General features: G+C 45.9%; 1 protein-coding gene across 2 annotated transcripts in view; it reads left to right on the plus strand.

Moving 5' to 3' along the window:
• Nucleotides 1-20,358, plus strand: part of LOC146812720 (uncharacterized) — a 158,790-nt gene that overhangs the window by 23,536 nt on the left and 114,896 nt on the right. Inside the window, exon 2 of one of the 2 annotated variants that reach the window (XM_085619830.1) lies at nt 9,101-9,245. The exons of the other annotated variant lie outside the window; for it this stretch is intronic. The gene's annotated coding sequence lies outside the window, so the exon portion shown is untranslated. The remainder of the gene's footprint in view (nt 1-9,100; nt 9,246-20,358) is intronic. 2 annotated transcript variants of the gene reach the window in all.

Genomic DNA, 20,358 nt, shown 5'->3' on the forward strand with positions numbered 1-20,358 from the left:
TGGCCGCCATTAATATTTTCCCCCTCTATGGAGCTTGTAGGCCTTACTTTCCACAGCGCCTCCCTCGGCACACATTCCTCTTATGTCCCGCGTTGGCAGCCGCTCACCGCCGCCTCCCAGGCAGAGGAGGCCGAGTGTACACCCCAGTGCAGGCCCTTCTCAAAATACGTCCCTGGGCCAACCCGACCTCCGCCGGGCTTCCGCTTGTCTCGGGCAATGGAGACTCGTCACCGCCGCTGCCGCGAGTGCCCTGATAGTAGTCTCTCCCGCGGTGCAAGCTCACTTCCCTTCGCCGCCTTCTCCGTCGGACCAGGCCTCAGCCCCGCTCTTGGGTGGGGCGCTGGCCGCGCGGCGCCGCACCGCAAAAGACCTCAGCCGTCCGGGCCGCTGGAACGCGGTCCGCGCACCTTCACCGATGTTCACCAAATTCCACCAAGAGATCGTCGGGCCACACAATAGTTGTTTTCCTGCACTAGGGCAGAGATCGGGCCGGTAAGGGCGATGTTTACCAGGATATTGCGGGAGTGGCGCTACGGAGTAAAACTACCGAGCGGCCATTCCCGTCGGCGGTTAGCCACGCCCCCAAGTGCTTCTTGATGAGTCTTCAAAAGATCTCACAACATTCATCACTCCATTTGGTCTGTAAAGGTTTTTGAGAGTGCCGTTTGGGTTGGCCTCAGCGGCCAGTGTTTTTCAAAAATTAATTGAGAGCCTGTTTCAGGGTTTGAGTGGTGTGCAGTCATTTCAGGATGGCATTTTAATTTTTGCTGAAACTTGTGAGCATCACAACAAGATTCTTGACAATGTCTTAAACATTTTAGAAAGCAAGGGGATGACTGTGAGTAAAGACAAATGCAAGTTTCTTGTAGAGGAGATTAATTATTTGGGCCACAGGATCACTCCTGATGGCATTTTTCCCAAGGAAGATCTCATTAATACTTTGGAGAAAGCTAGCAGACCTCAAGATAAAGATTCTTTGCGTTCTTTTCTGGGGTTGGGCGAGTATTATTCAAGATTTGTTAAGGGTTATGCTCTTGTGGTTGAGCCTCTCAGACAACTTTTGAAAAAAAGGTCTCAATTTACTTGGACAGATATTCATGATGAAGCCTTTGATAATGTTAAAAGACTTATTGCTAAAGCACCTGGTCTCAATACTTTTGATCCTCAAGGAAGATCTTATGTTACTGTGGATGCCAGTGCTATTGGGCTAGGTGCTGTGTTTACACAGATTGTGGATGGCAAAGAAAGAGTCATTTTGTTCATTTCAAGAGGAATGTGTGTGGCTGAAAGGCATTATAGTACCATCGAAAAAGAGGCTTTGGCCTGTGTATGGGCAGTGGAAAAACGTAAACAAATTTTGTGGGCGCGACCTTTTGTTCTTGTTACTGATCACAAGCCTCTTGTTTACATGATGGATGGAGTCAGAAGTGGTAAAGCTTCAACCAGGCTTGTAAGACTTATTGCAAGATTGCAAGAGTTTAATTTTGCAATTCAGCACATTCCTGGAGATACATTTTTTACTGCAGACTGTTTATCTAGACTTCCACCTGTGGAGAAGTGTGAAAATGAGATCATTGACCAGCATGAATGTGTTGTGGCATTGGTTGATGCCGTTGATTCATGTAATTCTGCTATTTCTCAAAAAGAATGCAATGATTCTGTAGCAGTTGATACCATTTTGTCCAAGGTCAAGCATTTTGTTACCAATGGGTGGCCGCCTTGTTAAAATTTAGAGATTCCTCTCAGAAGCTTTGCTCAGGTTGCCGATGAACTTAGCATCGAAAGTGGCATTTCTTTGAGAGAGGATTTGTTTGTGCCACCGACTGGTATAAACTTATCCAGTTAGCTCATTCGGGACATCCTGGAGTGTCTGGTACTAAAAAATTGCTCAAGGTTCACTATTGGTGGCCGGGCATGGATGCAAGTGTTGAGAGATTGGTGGATAATTGCTCTGTATGTGTCAAATCTGACAAACATTGGAAAGTATCTGCTCAGCCCTTATCAGTTTAAGAAGCTCCTGCTGGGCCGTGGGAGAAAGTTTCTATTGATTTTTCTGTTCCGTATGAATCTTTGGGCTGGGAGAAGAGATTTCTAATTGTTGTCATTGACAATTTTTCAAAGTGGATGTATTACACTTTTGTAGAACATCCAGTTACTGATGAAGTTATTGTATTCTTGGAGCATATCTTCAGAATAGAAGGTGCGCCTGTTACCCTTTTATCTGACAATGGGGTGCAATTCATTTCCACTAAGATGAAATTGTTTTTGAATACATTTGGTGTGCATTCTGAGAGAGCGCCACTATATTGTCCCCGCGCAAATGGTCAAGTAGAAAGGGCCAATAGGTTTTTAAAAGAAGGGACTCAAGCTGCTTTGGAGAGCAATCTTGATGTTTTTGAATTTTTAAAGGAAAAGGTTTGGAGTTACCACATAACCCCGAATGCATGTACTGGTGTATCTCCATACTTGTTAATGAGAGGTAGAAGGCCAAATCCTTGTTGACACCTCTGTTTAAAAAAGAAACTGGAGGGGAAACTTATGAATTGTCTATTGCCAAAGCCAGAAGGAATATAACAGATTCTCACATTTCTGGAAAAATTATCATGATTTGTGTCATAAAACAAAGAGTAAAAGTGTGGAAATTGACAACTGGGTGTGTATTATTAAACCAACATTGAATCTTCAGGGTTCATCCAAATTCACTCTTCCCTTCAAAGTTGAAAGAGTGACTGATACTACTGTTCTATTAAAGGACAAGGGCTGGTGGAGCAAAAGCTCTGTTGTGGTTCTTAAACCGGGGCAAGAATGTTTTTTTGAAAAAGATGAAGATGGTGATGTGTGGTTTCATGATGTGATTGACACCTGTAATACTATTCCTCAAGATCACATGAGTGTTGAAGAATTCAATATACCTGGTGCATGTCAGACTGAATCTAAGGTGTCTGAATCCAATGCACAAGAAAGTGTGGATTCCTCGATTTAAGAAAATTCTGTGTTACAAAAGAGGAATTCTAGGATGCCTAAGAAATTTGATGATTATATTTTGGAATAATCGTTTTATTTGGTTTTGTTAAAAGGATACATGTGGTATTGTGTATTTTCTTTATCTCTATTATAGAGTTTAGAGTTACTTATGTCACTACCTTATTGTTTATATCATTTGGAATATGTTTGTGTAATATGGAATTCACTGACGCAGGAGCTTGGGTTTGAAAGGCTCAGAAGCGGTTGGAGGTTGACTGAGTTGGATGCCTTGGCTCTTGCACCAGTGGGTCCTTTCATGGCACTTTGAATAAAGAAGAAGAATTTTTATATAAACCACGGATTCCTCGATTCATTACATGGAGGTGGGGGGGGGGGGTCACACACCTAATTCGCACACCCACGGAGCAAGAGCCCACCTGCGCATTATCTGGATTATTGGCAGAGTTGACACCACACCTGATTACACTATGACATCAACTACAATGTCAGGAGCCTGAACAATCCCCGAAACATCTGAGCATCCTGGATGAACCTAAAGTGTTCTGGAGCTGATATCTACCTCCGACAGGAGACACATTTATTTAAATATGATCAAAAAATGCTTAAGCTCCAGCTACTTCCCATACAATACCATGCGGTAACTCCATCCAAAGCAGCCGAACAGCCATTCTGATCAAGGACAGAACTTAAAGTGAAGCCCAATAAGCAGGGCAGGAGGCTGGTGGTGGACCACTAGGGACACTCTTCAATTGTCCTGGCTCAATTAGTGCAGCAAACCTTGCACAGGAGAAATTCACAACATTTGCAGTGTGGGAAATAACAGGCATCTCTAAGTCTTTCATCCTGGGGGGAGATTTTAACTGTGTAATGCATTTTAATGCTAGATAAGTTACATCAGAGAATGCTGGGCACTCTTACACTCCCTGCAGCGACACAGATGCTGCACGGGGACTTCATAGATTCATGGCAGCACAAACATCCCCTCCTACTGGAGTATTCTCATTTCTCAGCGGCACATCAGACCTAGGCGAGAATTGATTATGTTATGGTGGACCAAATGTCCTTGAGGTGGAACAATTTCCTCAGACTGGTTAAGGCTATGGGCCACTCCTGCATGAACTTAATTGGTCTGAGGCAGCTACAAGTGAACTCCGAAGGCTGTGCTTGAGTGATTCCCTACTGTGACACCCAGGGGTGGTCCATGAAACTCGGACTGCCATTGATGAATATTTGCAATTCAATAACACAGGGGACTGAGATGTACAAATAGTTTGGGATACTTTAAAGGCTGTTATCCGAGGGAAGTTTATTCAATAGATGACCATAGGGAGTTAATTCCTTTGGAACGGGAATACAAATCCAGTCCCTCCAAAAATCTGGGTAGACAACTATCTATGCTACGAGGCAAGGTACCCACCTTAGAATATATAAAAGCAAAATATCTTCTCGCAGGATTTGGGGCTAAATACCATGAAGGAAGTAATAAAGCTAGCACACTGCTCACCAACAAATTAAGAACAAGCAGGGCGAAGAGGGTGATCACTAAAATTCGAGATGAGAGGGGGAGTTTCAAACATTTGAAGGGGGGAAAAGGTTCTCTTTCCACTCTTACTAAGAATCTTTATACCAAGCACAGACGTCAGACCCCAGGAGGCGTCAATATACCTTGTTCCCGGTCTCTTCCATCTGTCTCAACCACAGACACACAATCTCTGGAGAAGCCAATATCGATAGCAGAAGTACCTATGGTAATTAAACACCTGATATTAGGGAAATCACTGGGCCGAGATGGCTGTAGGCCATGTATACAAACACTTCGCCGCACAATTAGTCCCATGTTGGCGAATTTATATAACAGCTTCTCAGCTGTGTGAAGCACATTTCAATCGATGACTGAAGCATCAATAGCCATACAACTAAAACCCGACAATGACCCTCTTATGTGCTCCTCCTACAGGCCAATTTCCCTGTTGAATATTGATTCAAAATATTTGCGAAGATCTTGGCGGAGAACATGGAGACTGTCCTGCCCCATTTGATACATGAGTGTCAAGTGGGATTTATACCGACCCGAACCACCTCAGATAAAAACAAGATAACACAAGGCAGCCCTCCATTGGATTTACATTGCAGGACAGAGATGCTGGGAAGCTGTTCTCCTGCCCCTTGATGTAGAAAACGAGCCTCACAGGATGGACTGGGGGTATAATTAGCGTGACTCTTCTCGGAGCTGGACTAGGCCCCAGAGTCCGTGGGTGGGTACATTCCTGGGTGCAAGAGTTCAGGTGAATGGTACAGGCACTCCTAGAATAAACATAAAGAGTAGCACTAGACAGGGTTGCTCACTCTCACCTATACTATTTGCACCTTACCTTGAACCATTGCTACAGAAAATCTGAGAGAGTGGGGAAGTTCAGGGCATGCATTTTTGAGGAACCAAGTATAAAGTATCAGCCCTTGCAGCCAATATCTTATTATCTCTCACAGACCTCAAGGCAACTTACCCTACTGCTAGAGAATATCAATGGTTAGCAGACGTCAACATCTGTGGCCTGCTTTTTATTGAGGGACCAATCTTTAGTGGCTTTTTTACAGCAGGAGACCCCTTTTGAATTGACTCTCACGAACCTCAATTATCTATGGCTTTTACTAACCCCAGACGTCTATGAGTGTGCAAGGAGCGACTTTAAACCCCTCCTCAATGCGATTAAAGCCCTCACAATGTCATGGCGCTTGTACGCACTTTCATGGATGGGCAGCATAGCATCCCTCAAAATGACTATTCTTCCTAAAATCCTCTTTATATTTCAGAACCTCTCATGCACGTTATCAAAACAAGAACTGGCTCAACTACAGGATGTCTGTGATCATTTTGCCTGCGCGAGAAGAAAATTCAGACTCCATAGGTGTCTATGGAGAGCGAGACTGCAACAGGGAGGCTTAGGGGTACCACATGTTTGCAGTTATGATGCAGTAGCACAGTTGTGGTACATAGTTGAATGGCTCTGAGGGGAGTCACACATAGTCTGGTGAGTCATAGTGTTTGGTAATATAGATTTTAGTCTGGGTCTTGACAGGTTGCTCCATCGGGAGTGGTGGACAGAGAGGGAGTGTTACAGACTACACACTTTCTTCCACAGGGGGTTTATGAGTTAGTTTAAGGATATCAAATCTACTTTCTGGATTCTGGAAAAGGAAAGATATCACTGTTTACAAGTGCGTCATTGTGTCTCGTCTCCATGTACAAAAGCAGCATTCTCCTGACCCCTGTCCCACTTTTAGAATTTTTATCCAATGGCTACATATAACACACCACTTAGTCTCATGGCTGCTTAGCTTTCGCAATATTAGCTCCTCAGATAACAAACACTCCTGCCAAACCAGCTGGGCAAAATAATTGGGGTTACAAATAGAGGCGATCTTCACTCGTAATAAGAATTTTACATTTTATTCACAGGGGCAAGAAACACTAAATATAATAGTATATAGGTAGAATCACAGATTACACTCTGTGAGCACATCCCACTCTGAGCTCTGCTGGCTTCAATGTGGGTAAAGAGGAACTATTCCTCATATACTCTGGACATGCTCCAGAGTCAAGTGGTTCTGGCCAGCAATTCTCTTGACTATGCAAGAGATTGAAGTGGTGGACAGTGGGGGGTGTCTACCCTTTACACTCCACCTGAGTCAGGAGAATATCCCATCTACTTTTAGTGGCAACACAAACAATGTTGGGGTTATGGGGCAAAACTGTCCTTACCACTAGAGATCTTTGGCTGCAGAGATTATAGCAGTTGATAACCAACAAGAAGATTGTATTGTATTGTAATTGCATTTATATAACGCTTATTACCCCTGACGAAGCATCAAAGCGCTTTTTTGGCGAGTAGCACGCTACTCCAGAACCCATAAAGGATCAGTGGTGAATTAGTGTAATGAAACTATGAAAGTGATTTGTGTGGTAGTTTAGTGATAGTGAAATTTGCAAGTGATTCAAGTGATGGACATGTTAGTCAGTTATTTTGATTGAGAAGGATAGTGGAGGGATAGAAGAGGGAAAAAGGTTTGCATGTATATAGCGCTTGCTACCCTTGATGGGTAGCACGCTACTTCGGAACCCATAAAGGATTAGTGGTGAATTAGTATAGTGACAATATGAAAGTAATTTGAGTGGTTGCAAAACTTTGCGACCGTGTCCTTTGATATCTGAATGCAGACAGCAGAAATCTAACTTGCCCAATAGGAATTTAGGCCCTGGGGTCCTTGGACCCAAATAGGCACATCTGTGACTCTGATTAACCTGAATTGCTTTCAAAGTAACCGAGGGGCTTTTCAATGTATATGAAGAATGGGAGTGGACCCGCGGGCAGTGGGAGGAACGGGTGGAGGGCTGGGGTTTTGTTACTGTTTATTTACGGTGGGTATGCCCTCCAAGTTGTTGTACTCTACGAAACCTAATAAATATCATTGAAAATTAAAGGGAAGTGTAATAGTTATTCAGAAGTTGTTAGATCTCCTGTGGGCCTCCTTGGACATCGCCGGGTGGAGATCCGAGTGTCTGATTCGCATGTATTGAAGGCAATCTCCATCTTCCCACCTCAAAATCATCTATGCAGGTTTGCAAAGACTGGACTTCTCGAAGGAATAAGAATCCACATGCACCTCCCACTCTATTTTTTTCAAAGTCTCTTTTTTTTCAAAGGAGATTCCATTTAAAATGGGGGCGAAACCTGAATTCAGGGGAAGCAAGGTGAATGACTAAAGGCAATAGGCGAGCCTCTGTCTTACTGCAATTCCACCCCAAGGATCTATCATACAGATCTCCGCATAGCAAGCTTGGATTTCTGGCAACAAGCTTCTCCTTCCTTAAAGCAGGGAAGAAGGCAGACGGGCCGCAGTATCACTGCGTTCCCTTTCGTAGGTGCACCTATATTGATGACCTGAAATTTCCCAGGACCTCAGTCACAGTCTTTTTTATTAGACGACTCTAGTTATCTTGAGCATGTTGTTGTTCAATCCAAGTTGAATGTTTTTTCTCCATCCAAGTCTAGCGGTCTAGGATTAGCACCTTCTTGACCTTTACTCTAGGTACATTACTCATCTTGTAACATTAGTAGCCTGTCTGATCCTGACACATTTTCAATAATCTGGATCAACTACGAATGCATTGTCATGTCGGTCTGTTGCTAGAATTTTAGGATGTACATGGGGTTGTGTCTTGTCCCGTTTTGTATAAAATTGTAGGTGTACTCTGCAATGGATTCTGCATATTTTCTGTCTCTACAAAGATATTTAGGGAGAGTTTTGAGCAATGCCATAAAGGAATTTTTGGATATGGCTTGAGATTCTATTCCCTAGGGCACCATTGTTCTTTAATCAAAGGCTGGTATAGTTGACGGAACAGTCCCAAGCCCGCCTCACAGCTTTAACTACTCCCATTTCAGAGTCATCACCAATCCTACTTTGCATCTTGGAGCGCACACCGCTCCAAGTCTTGAACCTTTAACAGCTTTAACATCCAGCTTAGGGCCATCACTGCTCCTTGTCTTGGAGCCCTTCAATACGCATACACCACTCCTTGAATCTGGTATTGTCTTTGCCACAGTGTCACACTGCTGATTGGGTGACTGTGACCACCCTGGATGCTCACCTCTGAGACCCTACCTACAGCCCCTCTGCTGCTTGATTAGCGCAGGGACACACTGGCTGAGTGTAACCAGGCGCTTTATAAGTACGAAATAATAATAATAATAATATGACAGATAGGCATCAGAGTTGTCGCGTGGGCCAGGCACCCACTAAGCTGTGAATACGGACCCAGAGTTGGGTTACTCCAGTCCTCATTCTCTGCTGGGAGTTGTGGAAAAGGGCACCGCTAAAGGAAAAGTTTGGAGTCTCTCAGTGGCTGTCCGGGATTTATAAACAGCTCTTCCCTTCTGCACTAGAAAAAGGACAAACCAGTGCCTACCTAAATAAGGAAGTAAACCGTAAACGTTTGAGGCCAAAGAAGGGAAGGGGCTCTTTACTTGGGAGTAGGGGCTGTTTGGCACAATGATAGGGGTTTGTCATAGGAAAAAACAGTTCATGATCCTTTAACTGTGTTCTTTCCCCTTAGTCACAGGGCTATGAACACCTACTTATTTAAGAACTGGGAAGAACCCCCAATGCCAGAAGGAGAAGCCGTATGTAGAACCCACGCTCAAATCCTGAAGCAAGAGTCTTAAATACGGAACCCCCAAAAGGGCATTTAATAAGTTCTGGTAAGTAAAACACTTCTTACCTTAACTTTTTTTTGTTTAAAGAATTTTTATTGAGTTTTCCCCAACCATCGCAGCATTAAATCAACGTTACATACAATAGCCTCTTGCAAGAGAACTAGGTAGCATAGGACTTTTCAGGAGAAACTAGTTCCTCAACATTTTCTCCCCTAACACCCCCACCCCCTCTCTACCCCACTTCTAACCTTTCATATATCTCTGGCAGTGCATGCCTGTTCCCTACACCCAATTACTGAAGTTTTTTAAGACTTACTTTTGCAACATAACGATTTTAAATCATTTGTAGTCTTATAATGTAGGCAGGCTTGCTGAATTTAGATATCCCCTTTGTTGAGCAGCAAAAAAATGATCCTGGTATAGTACTCTTGATGGAAGTCCCCAATTTCCTCTAGTCTCTATGTTTTTTTAATGGGTGTTTTCTCTTTTTTTTTTCTTTTACCACCTGTTCGTAGGCCCCATTATGTCTGGCTCTTAACTTGGGGTGAGCAGTCTTTATATATTTTTTTTTTTATTTATTTTTGAAAAACCTTTATTGCACATAAAAATCAATACAAACATGGGCCTACAACCACCAGGGCCGGCCGCTAATATGTACATGGTCAACAACATCAAGGAAACAATGGGCCCCCTGGGGCTCAGCCGAATTGACAAAATATTGGGTGCACCTCAGAAGTTATCCGGATACATACATTTTAGAAATACAAACAAAAAGGAAAAATAATAACACCAAAAGACAAGGCGGAAACCATCGAAAAAGAGGCGTCTAACCACGGCTGGGGGACCACACAGTACCAACTCCACCCTCGGGTGGTCAATGAGGATGATCAAGGGGGAGGTGGGGGGGACGGGAGAGCCATAACCATCTACAGGTGAAATGCAATAGTCCGAGAACCTCAGGATCAGGGGGACAAGGCAGCATCAGGTGAGTCCACGAGGGGGGGTGTGCAGATGTTCCCACGGTACGCGTTCCACTGGCCCCAAATTCTACCCCATGCCCCTGGCTTACCCCGGGCCACATACACAGTCTTCTCTCTGCACATGCACCAGTCCATGTTCTTCTTCCATACTGACACGGTGGGAGGCCGCCGGGAACCCCAAAGCTGTGCGATGTCCCTCTTAGCAACCATGTTCCCAAGGGCCGCCCACCGAGTCTGAGCCGCATTATAATCGTTAGGCTCCCACACGTTCAGCACACATCGGCGAACCTCAGGCAACAGGGCGACCCCAGTGACACATTCCATGACAGCATGCACCCGGCGCCAATACTCCGCAACCTTACGGCACTCCCAGAGAACATGGAGAAAAGTGGCGCTGAGCCCACAGCCGCGCCTACAGAGCCCGTCTTCAGAGAAACCCATCAGAACTAAACGAGGGCCCGTCACGTAGACACGATGGAGAATTTTAAGCTGGACAAGACGGAGACGCGCGGGTATGGCCACCTCCTTAGGGGAGGACAGCGCAGACTGCCAGTCCTCGTCGTCCAGTTCCACCCCATCCCCGATCCACGCCTCCCGCAGACGCACGAGGAGATCCGCCCGAATGTTTATTAGTTTTTTATAGATAAGGGAAATAGTACTGTCGGGCAAGTGACCGTCGAGTATGCGGTCCTCGAGTGGCGAAGACACAGGGACTGCAGTCCCCGCCCCGATGGCCGAGAGCAAAGCGTGGCGAACCTGAACGTAGCGAAAGAACTCCCTCTCACTCAATTCGTACTCACTCTGCAGCGCAGCGAAGGATTTAAGCGCACCCTTCACCCAAAGGTCACCCACTCTGCTGATGCCAATCGTGTCAACGCTCGAATCCCTTCGTCGTCCAGAGGCTTCCCAATCTTTCAGACGCAAACAAAGGGGTCGCGCCCGTCAGGCGATCATTCCAGCCCATGGCCACGTTCGCAGCCTTCCACAAGCGTACTGCAATCTTAGTGGGACAGGTTAAGGTCCTCCCAGCTGATCGAGAGTAAAGCGCTCTGTTAAAGTTGCCGCCAGGCAACAAAAATCTATCCAAGTCGAAAGCCGGATTCGGACCAGGTGGGTACGTTGCATGGATAATAGCAGATAGCTGGGAAGCCCAGTAGTACCTCCTGATGTCCGGGAGCGCGATGCCCCCGTCGTACCAGGGGAGAGTCAGTTTTGCAAGAGCAATACGTGCACGACCGCCCCAGACAAGTCTCCTCTGTAAGCTCTCTTCTTCCCGGAAGTAGGCCGCCGGAATAATATCAAAGGAGTTCTGAAGTGCGTAAAGAAATCGGGGAAGGGACATCATTTTAAAAAGTGCCGCACGACCGAGGGGAGACAAGGGAAGCTTACGCCAGTGGGCCACGTCTAACCTCAATCTCCGAAGTGGAGAGAGGAGATTATGCTCGTAGCGGACTGCAGGATCCAATGAGACGTACACCCCCAGGTACGTAAAGCCGGAGCTGGACGCCTTAATGGGAAAACGAGAGGGCAAGAGAGGAAAGCCACCGGATATAGCATAGACACAAGATTTGGACCAGTTAATGATCAAACCAGAGTTCTTGCTGAAGGAAGTGAGGATGTCAAAGAGCACATTGAGTGACCTACGTGGTGAGGTGAGGTACAAGAGAATGTCGTCCGCGTACAACGAAACACGATCCTCGAAGCCAGGGGCCCACTGGATCCCTCTTATCGACGGTTCCCAATGGAGCCAAGCAGCGAGCGGTTCCAAAGCTAACGCGAAGAGCAGGGGAGACAACGGACACCCCTGCCTAGTGCCCCTCCCAAGAACGAAGGGCCGGGAAACCCTCCCGTTAACGACCACCTGTGCCAGCGGGGCAGCGTATAAGAGTTTAACCCAATTAATAAATCCCGCCCCGAAGCCAAACTTTGCCAGGGCAGCCCAAAGATACGGCCATTCTATCGTATCAAAGGCCATCGTGGCGTCCAAGGAAACCAAGATGGCCGGCTCTGAAAGATACTCCGCCCTTGCAAGTACGCCATGTAGGCGCCGCAAGTTAAGGGCCGTATTCCGGTGCGGGATAAAACCGGATTGGTCCGGATGCACCAGATCGCAAATAACAGTAAGCAGGCAGTTCGCAAGGACCTTGGCGAGGATTTTCGGCTCCGCGTTCAGCAGAGAAATAGGCCAATACGAGGCGCAACGGTCCCGAGGTTTACCGTCCTTGGGAATCACGACTATAGTGGCCAGACGTTGGTCATCAGGGAGAGAGCCGATTTTAAGCGACTCCGAGAACATACGACGGAGAAATGGCGCAAGTTTATCCGGTTGCAGTTTATAGAGTTCAATCGGGAGTCCGTTGGGGCCCATAGCCTTGCCTGAGCGAAGGGAACGGATCGCGGTTGCAATCTCGTCAACCGAAAGCGGGGCATCCATCTGCTCACGCTCCTCCACCGACATGCAGGGCAAAGCAATATCCTTCAACAAGTGGCGAGAGTCAGCCTCATCTCTAGTAGACACCGGGGAGTACACAGCACAGAAGTAGTCCGCAAAACACTCCACAATCTCACCAGGATCAGTCACACTCACTCCCTCCGATGTCTGAAGGCAGTCTTTATGTTTGATTTAAAATCCTTGATTAACTTACAGAATTTGGGCCAGATGTACGAATAGCTGGTTGCATAATACTGGTCGCAAATTGCGACCACTGTTTTTGAGCTTAATACAGACGGTTACATCCCAGGTTTGTAAAATTCTGACTTGTAGTGGGTGGTAGTCCTACCCGAGAAATTATCTTCCTCTATGGCAGAGGTCTTCAAACTTTTGGATACCGAGACCCCCCTGTCAACATTTTGAGGCGTAAGGACCCCCTCCTGACAAAAATGTCTAAACCGGTTGACTAAATTGCGTGGGATGAAAATGTAAATGAGGTTATGTGATGCCGCGTATTTTGGGATAGCATTGCTTCATTATTTTGATATTTGTTACACAAAGTAACGCTGAGGAAAGATTTCACCCAATCAGTACCCATTTATAACCAAAAACCAGCAATTATCATCAGAAAGATTTCAAGTCAACCTTTGTGAAGGGCCTTCCACTCTGCAGCAATACGTGCTGCCACATTAGAAGCTCACCTGGCCCTGACCGGAAGAAGCAGGGGTCCCTTAAAACCCTGGCGGTTTTGTGTAGAGTTAAGCCGTTTACCCATGCAGCTTTCCTCTCACCCCCTCCCTTCCATCCCTCTCTCCTCTCCTAACCCCGGATCCCTCTCTCACTTTGCAGGTCATTTTCTTTCACCCCTTTTTACAACTTCTGAACTCTCCCCATTCAACCTCTCACTTCACCTTTAATCACCTCTTGCCATTCTGTCCTTTCACTGCCCTCATCTCTAACAGTCTCTCACATTTATCTCATGGCCTCTCTGGCCCTGTCACCTCCCGTGCCCCTCAGCACTTCTCATTCACCTCGTCTCTTCATTCAAATGTTTGTCTATTTGTATCTTACACCTCTCCAGTCCCCCCATTCCTCTTTCACATCTCCCCTTTGTTCTAACAGAAGCCCTCACCTTTGGATCACACTCACTTCTTGCGTGTCCACACTTCTCTTCGGCAATTCACATTTCTCCTCATCCCTGACCTCTTCAATCAAATTCTCTCACTCCCTTGCTGTCCTCTCTCATTTTGGGTGCAGATGCAAGTTCAGAATGGTATGAATGAATGTATGATTACTGATGGGCTTGTTTGAGTGAGTTGCATATTGAGTAGTGACGGGGACAGGTGAGTGAAGTGTCACATGAGTGCAGGATGAGTAGTGTACTCGTGTGACTGCAGGTTGAGGTATAGTGTGAGCAGGACAAGTGCATTTTGAGTGCAGAGTGATCACTGTGAGTGCAAGGTGAGCGGGTGAATGGTGCAAGTGCATGGTGATCAGTGTGAGTGCATTGTGATCACTGTGAGTGCAAGGTGAGCGTGACAATAAAGGGCGAGAATGAGGAATGAGTTGTCTGAATGCAGGGTGCATTCCCAGACCCATGAAGTAACTCAGCATGTTATTGACGGGGCGTAGACTTTAAGATCTAAGTTAAACTATTGCGGCATTAATCGGGGATCGAGGGTGAAGGAAATAAATAATGTGCTGATCCTGCAACAAACTTCCAGTCCTATGGTTAGGGTTACCAGCAGATTATTTTGATGGCCCAGTCGGTACAAAAAAAAGCAGTCACCTAAAGCGGTATTTTCAGCGCTTATCTGTGCATACTTCCCAGGGCCGGCTTTAGTGCTGGTGGTGCCCTGTGCGACAATGTTTGTTGGTGCCCCCCCAATGACCACCCCCACCACAGATTCTCTCACTAGCACCCTTTAACAGTGACCAAGTCTCCATAACCCCACACTCTCAGAAGCATTGAATTAGTTATATAGTGCCACTCATACCAGTGTAGGGTGTCCGAGCACTTTGCATCACACACACATTACACAGAGACAATCATAAGTGTGTAAATCAGTGTATAGGAAATGTTACATAAGCCAAAGGACTAAAAGTATAGGAGTCACATGTCATCCATACTGGTAGGCAGTATAGTTCAAGAGTGCTTGGTGTGGAGAAGCACAAACTCAGAGTCGAAAAAGAAACAGCATAGTTGGGAGTTTCCTTTAATAATAAGAATTGATTTCTAGCCAAATTAACCCTTTTTGCAACATTAATCAATGGTCTAATAAGGTATTCTTTGTAGTGTGCATGCTGTTCTAGGATGAAAGTTAATAGCTCACTATTCTATATCAGGACTTTAAGTTATAAATTGCAAGTAACAAAAGGATGTCTCTTTTGAAAGCAGTAACCTGCTGATCTCTTCACATCATACGCACTCTGTAATCTACTTGGTACACGTTCTTTGCAGCAGGCATATTAACCCTCTGCACTAACTTCACCTAAGTCAAAACCTCAACTATACAAAACACTGATCTCTCTCCAGGAAGATAATTAATCACACGAGTTATCTTGACATTTATGTGAGGCCTGGTAATTCCCGGGAAAGAAAACGCTGCAGCAGGTGCTTCTAAAGCACAATAAACTTTCACACACGGCGCCCCCAGGAAGCCAACTTTGTATTCCTTTCCATGAAATGCATTCTCACACTACGGCAGTGAATGTAAAATCCAAATGTAAGGAATAGGCACAGTGGGGACCCAGGGGGTACTGCAACCAGCAATAAAAACTAAGCCTCTGTAAGCAGTTTACAAAGGCATGTTAAAATGCAAATGGTCTTTAAAGACCTGTGAAAAAACATGGGGGTGCCGGAGATAGGAATCCAGACACTGCCCAGCTGAGCCCCCAGCAGCTCAAGTTTCACTGCAGCAGCTGGGCTGAGACACAGGACGGGGGAAGTGTGGGGGGGGGCTGAAGCCCTTGGGCCGGGCAGAAGTGTGACTGGGAAGGCGCGACCCCCTTTGCATCACTCCACGGCCCCCCTGGGGGTCGCGCCCCACAGTTTGAAGACCCCTGCTCTATGGAGTTATTAGTTTATAAGTATCCTGCAGCCATGAATCTGCAAACTTTTGACTCTTCGGCCCAGATGTACGACCATTTTATTTTGCGCCTCTCAATTTGCGACTAATTGCGAGTCGCAAAATAAAATGTAAAACAGTGGATTTAACACTGTTTGCGATTCCCAATGTGGTCGCAAATTGTGTGGCTCATTAATATTAATCAGTCTCTCACAATTTGCGAGCCCATTGGGAATAACAGGCCCTCCCCGGGATGGTGGCCTGCTGGACTCAGCAGACCACCATGTCTGGGACTGCTTTTAAATAAAGCAGTTTTTTTCAAATGCAGCCCATTTTCCTTAAAGGAAAACTGGATGCTTTTGGAAAAAAATTAATTTAAACACTTTCGTTTCATTTTTTAAGGGCAGGCATTTGCGAATGCATTACCACCTACTTGAAGTAGGTGGTAATTGCGAGTGTTTTGCGACTGCGGTCGCAAAACATTAGTACATGGTTTTGAGACTCGCCACTTGGAAGAGAACGTCCCTTCCAAATAGCAAGTCGCAAAACCTATTTAGCGAGTCGCAAATAAATTGCGACTCGCTAAATAGGCTTTGTACATGGCCCATGATGTTTTTGCATGCGCAAACGGGTTGGCAAACCTGTTTGCGCACGCAAAAACGGTCGTACATCTGGCCCTTCATCTCATAAACAGCCTTTGTGGATAAAACCACCCTAGACAAATTACCAAAAGCCTGTGACATTACTAGATTGAAATCTCCCCCTTTCACAAGTTATGTCAGGTCTACTAGCATGTCTGAGACAAATACTGTCTGACCATGGTTTGAGGTATATACTAAGTGCCTCATTTGTAGAAAACAAATAAGTGCAGGGGGGGGGAAAGGTTTTCTTAGGATCCTGCCAGGATGCTATTGAATACTTAGTTTGCCAAACACCATTGCTGTCCAGATTTGTAACCACCTTATTCCTCATTCATTCCCGCCCGATAGGCCCTGCCTCTATATCTGGCTCTTGCAGGTTCTTTTTCATCCTTGATCCCTTTGTCACTAATTTCTGCCTTATTTCTCCCTGTTCAGCTTTCCTCTCTCATGTTCAGGGTCAAACTTTGATGATGAAAAATAAGTTCAGTTCACCATCACCGGCACAAATTAAGCACTGCATACACTGATGGGCTTTTAATGGAGCGCTATCTACGGTTTCTTTCACCAAAATGTACCTCTTGTCCATTTTGATTTCTGTTTTTATAAATGCCTTTTTTCGTTATTTACTATTATCACTTCTGGTTATGTATTAAATTAGACACGAAAAACCATTTGGTCGAACTGGTTGCTTGTTGTTAACCCAGCGGTTTCGGGCTGGTTAATACACATCGAAGCCAGTCAGAGCCCACCGTTCCAAATAGAATGAGTACGATACACTTGTCCAATAACCTATGCTCACCTTTTGGTAGTTTGGCACCGAGTAGTCAGGCTTATTCTCAGGGCTCAAGTGTAAAGTACTGGCACAACACCCCACCACGCAACACACTGCGCATGCTACAAACAGACTCCCCACCGTAAGAATAAAACACTTGTCTTTGTATTACACGCACACACACAAACTGGAATCAAAACGAGATACACATTGTATATACACTCTACAGTTTACGCAATTGTCAAACTTATCTATTGAAATCAAAACGACACACACATTGTATATACACTTTACAGTTATATGCAATCGTCTGACTTTCCCATTGCAGGAAGATCAGATGGTCAATAGTCTCTGAGTACGCCTCGCAACTCAGCCACCCAGTCTTTCAACTCTACCAGCCAACGATACACGTTTCCCTTGCTGGCGCCCTGTTGACAAGACGGTCGGAACCACCTAACATGGAAAGAAACAGTTAGTTAGTTTTGTCCATCCGGATTAAACCTCCATGCGCCCATGGGCACCTGCATGTGGGTGGGATCGCTATCCCCCTTAGACAAAAAGTTGTGACCCAGGAAGCTGGTGCGATCTCCGTCTGAAGAAATGATTACCCCTCAAGCAAAGGTATGACCTGCCATAGACCCCAGGCAGTCAGCTGCGGATGCCCGCACGGCACACGAAACGCCTTGGGTCTCGCCACAGTGTTTTCCAAAACAAAACACCCTGTGGCGTTGGTCCAGGGAGAGCGATCCAATGACCTCGGACAGAGGCGGCAATGTCAGAAACTGTTGTCCTCCCGATCTGGAGGCCAAAGACTGTTTCAGCTCCCGGCTCAGGTTCCCCCAAAACCCTTCAGACAACAAACACGCTCTAGAGCACAAGCTAGTACTGGCCCCCTTTAGTTGCAAGCACGGGTCCCTCGGACTCTGCAAGCCTCACCCTCACTCCTCGAACTTCTCACGTCCCAGCACCTCAGATGGCTGCTGATCTTTGTGCATATATTCCTCTTGCACATTGAGATGATGGTGTATGTCAGGACGGTCCTTGTCCCAACCACAATCACCTCTACCTGTCTTTGCAGTACCTCATGCGGTTCTTACGATCTTGTGGAGACAGTGAGATCCTTTGTGTTCCTGGGATTTCGTGGTCAGGAGGCCATTCACCGGCCCTATAGGGTACTTCGAGACCCAGGCCCCAACAGTTGGCACTAGCTGCAGGCCAGCAACGTCCAGGCAAAATTCACCAAGTGATAGTCCCCTTCTTGGAGCACAACCGCTCCAGGCCACCACAAGTCTGTGGATAGTCCGGTTGCAGTCCCTCCTGCCCTGATGATTCCTCAAGCCAATGTCCCGGTATCGAACAAGCGTAGTATGGTTCCAAATCCAAATGCGTCTTTACTTTTGGAGGCCGAAACCCCAGTAGTTATACTCACCATGGCCTTTGAAAATATGATCAGTTCACAAGGCCACCTTTGAAATGCACAGGCCCTCTCTAAATTGTATCCTGTCTGCCATCCTACCCCGGGTGGTTTGATCACAATCTTTAGTGGGTCCACGACCCTGCCCCTTGAAATGCTGGTGCCAATTCCACCCCCACCTAACCGTCCCATAAATGCCCTTCAGAATCAGAGTTCCGCAGTTTCCTGTGAGTCCCTAATTTATGGCCCTCTATCAGGAATGCACAGATGTGGCTATCCCGCTAGCACCCAGTGCTAGGGGAAGACAGGCCACCAGGCGCACAGAGCCACGCACATCGAAATGCCCAATAATGTCAAACACACTACTGCAGATGATTTGCCATTACAAACTCATTGATACCAAACATCATACTGTCACTATTCTGCCCGTAGGAAATAATGCTAGACAGTATTTCCCTACATCCCTTCATGATAATCCAGTGCGAAAAGCAGGCCCCATCGTACCGAGCACCATCTTGTGTCATTCACGACTCTTGCAGGTAACACATACACACACCTGCCCAACCTCTTTCCAACACTGCACCCTGTCACCAGGGAGAACTCGGATATAGCAGGAGACAGGTCAGAGCTTGGCACACAGCTTTGAAAATGCCAAGTTGAGTAACAGTAACCCGTGCACATAGGTCCCACCAGGGCAAACCTGTGGAACAATCGATGAGCTACCTCAGTGGATGGCACAACCAGTGCAGCAGGCCCATGGAGGTACATTCAAGATACATGCCCCTTGGAGTACGTCTTACCCCATGACAAGGGACTTACAGCGACTTGAATCAGCCAATCACATATGCACCGCTCCACAGTATGTATATGATGAGCCCAGCGCTTTGACACTGTACTGTAGTGCCAAACGTGCATAAGTCCTAAGGTTAGCATCCAGAACAACGAAAAACTGGGAAGGAGGAAAGCAAAATGTTGAGTGGAAAGCACCCTAGGAAGGGCCATTTCCAACACTTTTCATTTCTTTTTAACCCCATACACAAATAGCACATATCATCTTTCTGATCTTCAGTTGGTTGAGGGTTCCCTGCCTCTAATAAATAGCAATACATTTCACAACTCCAATTATTTATGGCTCAAGTTCAATCCAAATGAGTCTTTTCATATCTGCCCTTCATGATGGACTTCCATTCAGATATCCTGCTAACCACCTCCTTTCTTTCATGTCAGTCTTAAAAAATATGGCATGTTCAAACAAGCCTGTGGGCTCTGGTTGAAACCTTCTGTGGTCTTCCGAGCTGTGCTGCTTGGACCTCAACTGCTCGCACCTTCAGATCTGCCTCTCCTTGTGTGAGTCCCATTACTTTGTGTCACTCTGGGGCCGCTTTCAAGAGGAACATCATGGGATCCCAGTCTCCAAACGTCACCAATCAGATTTTGTCTCATTTTGTGGTGAATATCTTGTCGGTAGAAGTGCTTCTGGTCAAATTTCAAAGACCTCATCGGATCTCTTTCTGGGTGGGTCCACTCTTGGGCCTAGGTGATTTCGCTTCCACTTACGTTGTTCACTTGATTTTAAATTCATTAAGTTGATTTTAAATCCAGTTGATTTAAAATTTTACAATCTGCATGCATTGGCGAAGCTGTAAAAAAAATGTCAGTGGAAACACTCCCCTAAACTAGATTTTGACTCCTGAAAAAAAGTCAGAGGGAATATTTTCCTGTAGGAAGTCTTCGATGCAAAATCAAATCCAGAGTCTGCAAAAACGTGCTGTCTCCAAAATATTTATCGACAGCCTTCGTCCATTCTCTCGCCATTATAGCCACCTCCAGTGCCACAGTTCCTAATGCTCCT

This window comes from Triturus cristatus, chromosome 7 (genome assembly GCF_964204655.1).
Source record: "Triturus cristatus chromosome 7, aTriCri1.1, whole genome shotgun sequence".
In the NCBI taxonomy this organism is placed as follows: Eukaryota; Metazoa; Chordata; class Amphibia; order Caudata; family Salamandridae; genus Triturus; species Triturus cristatus.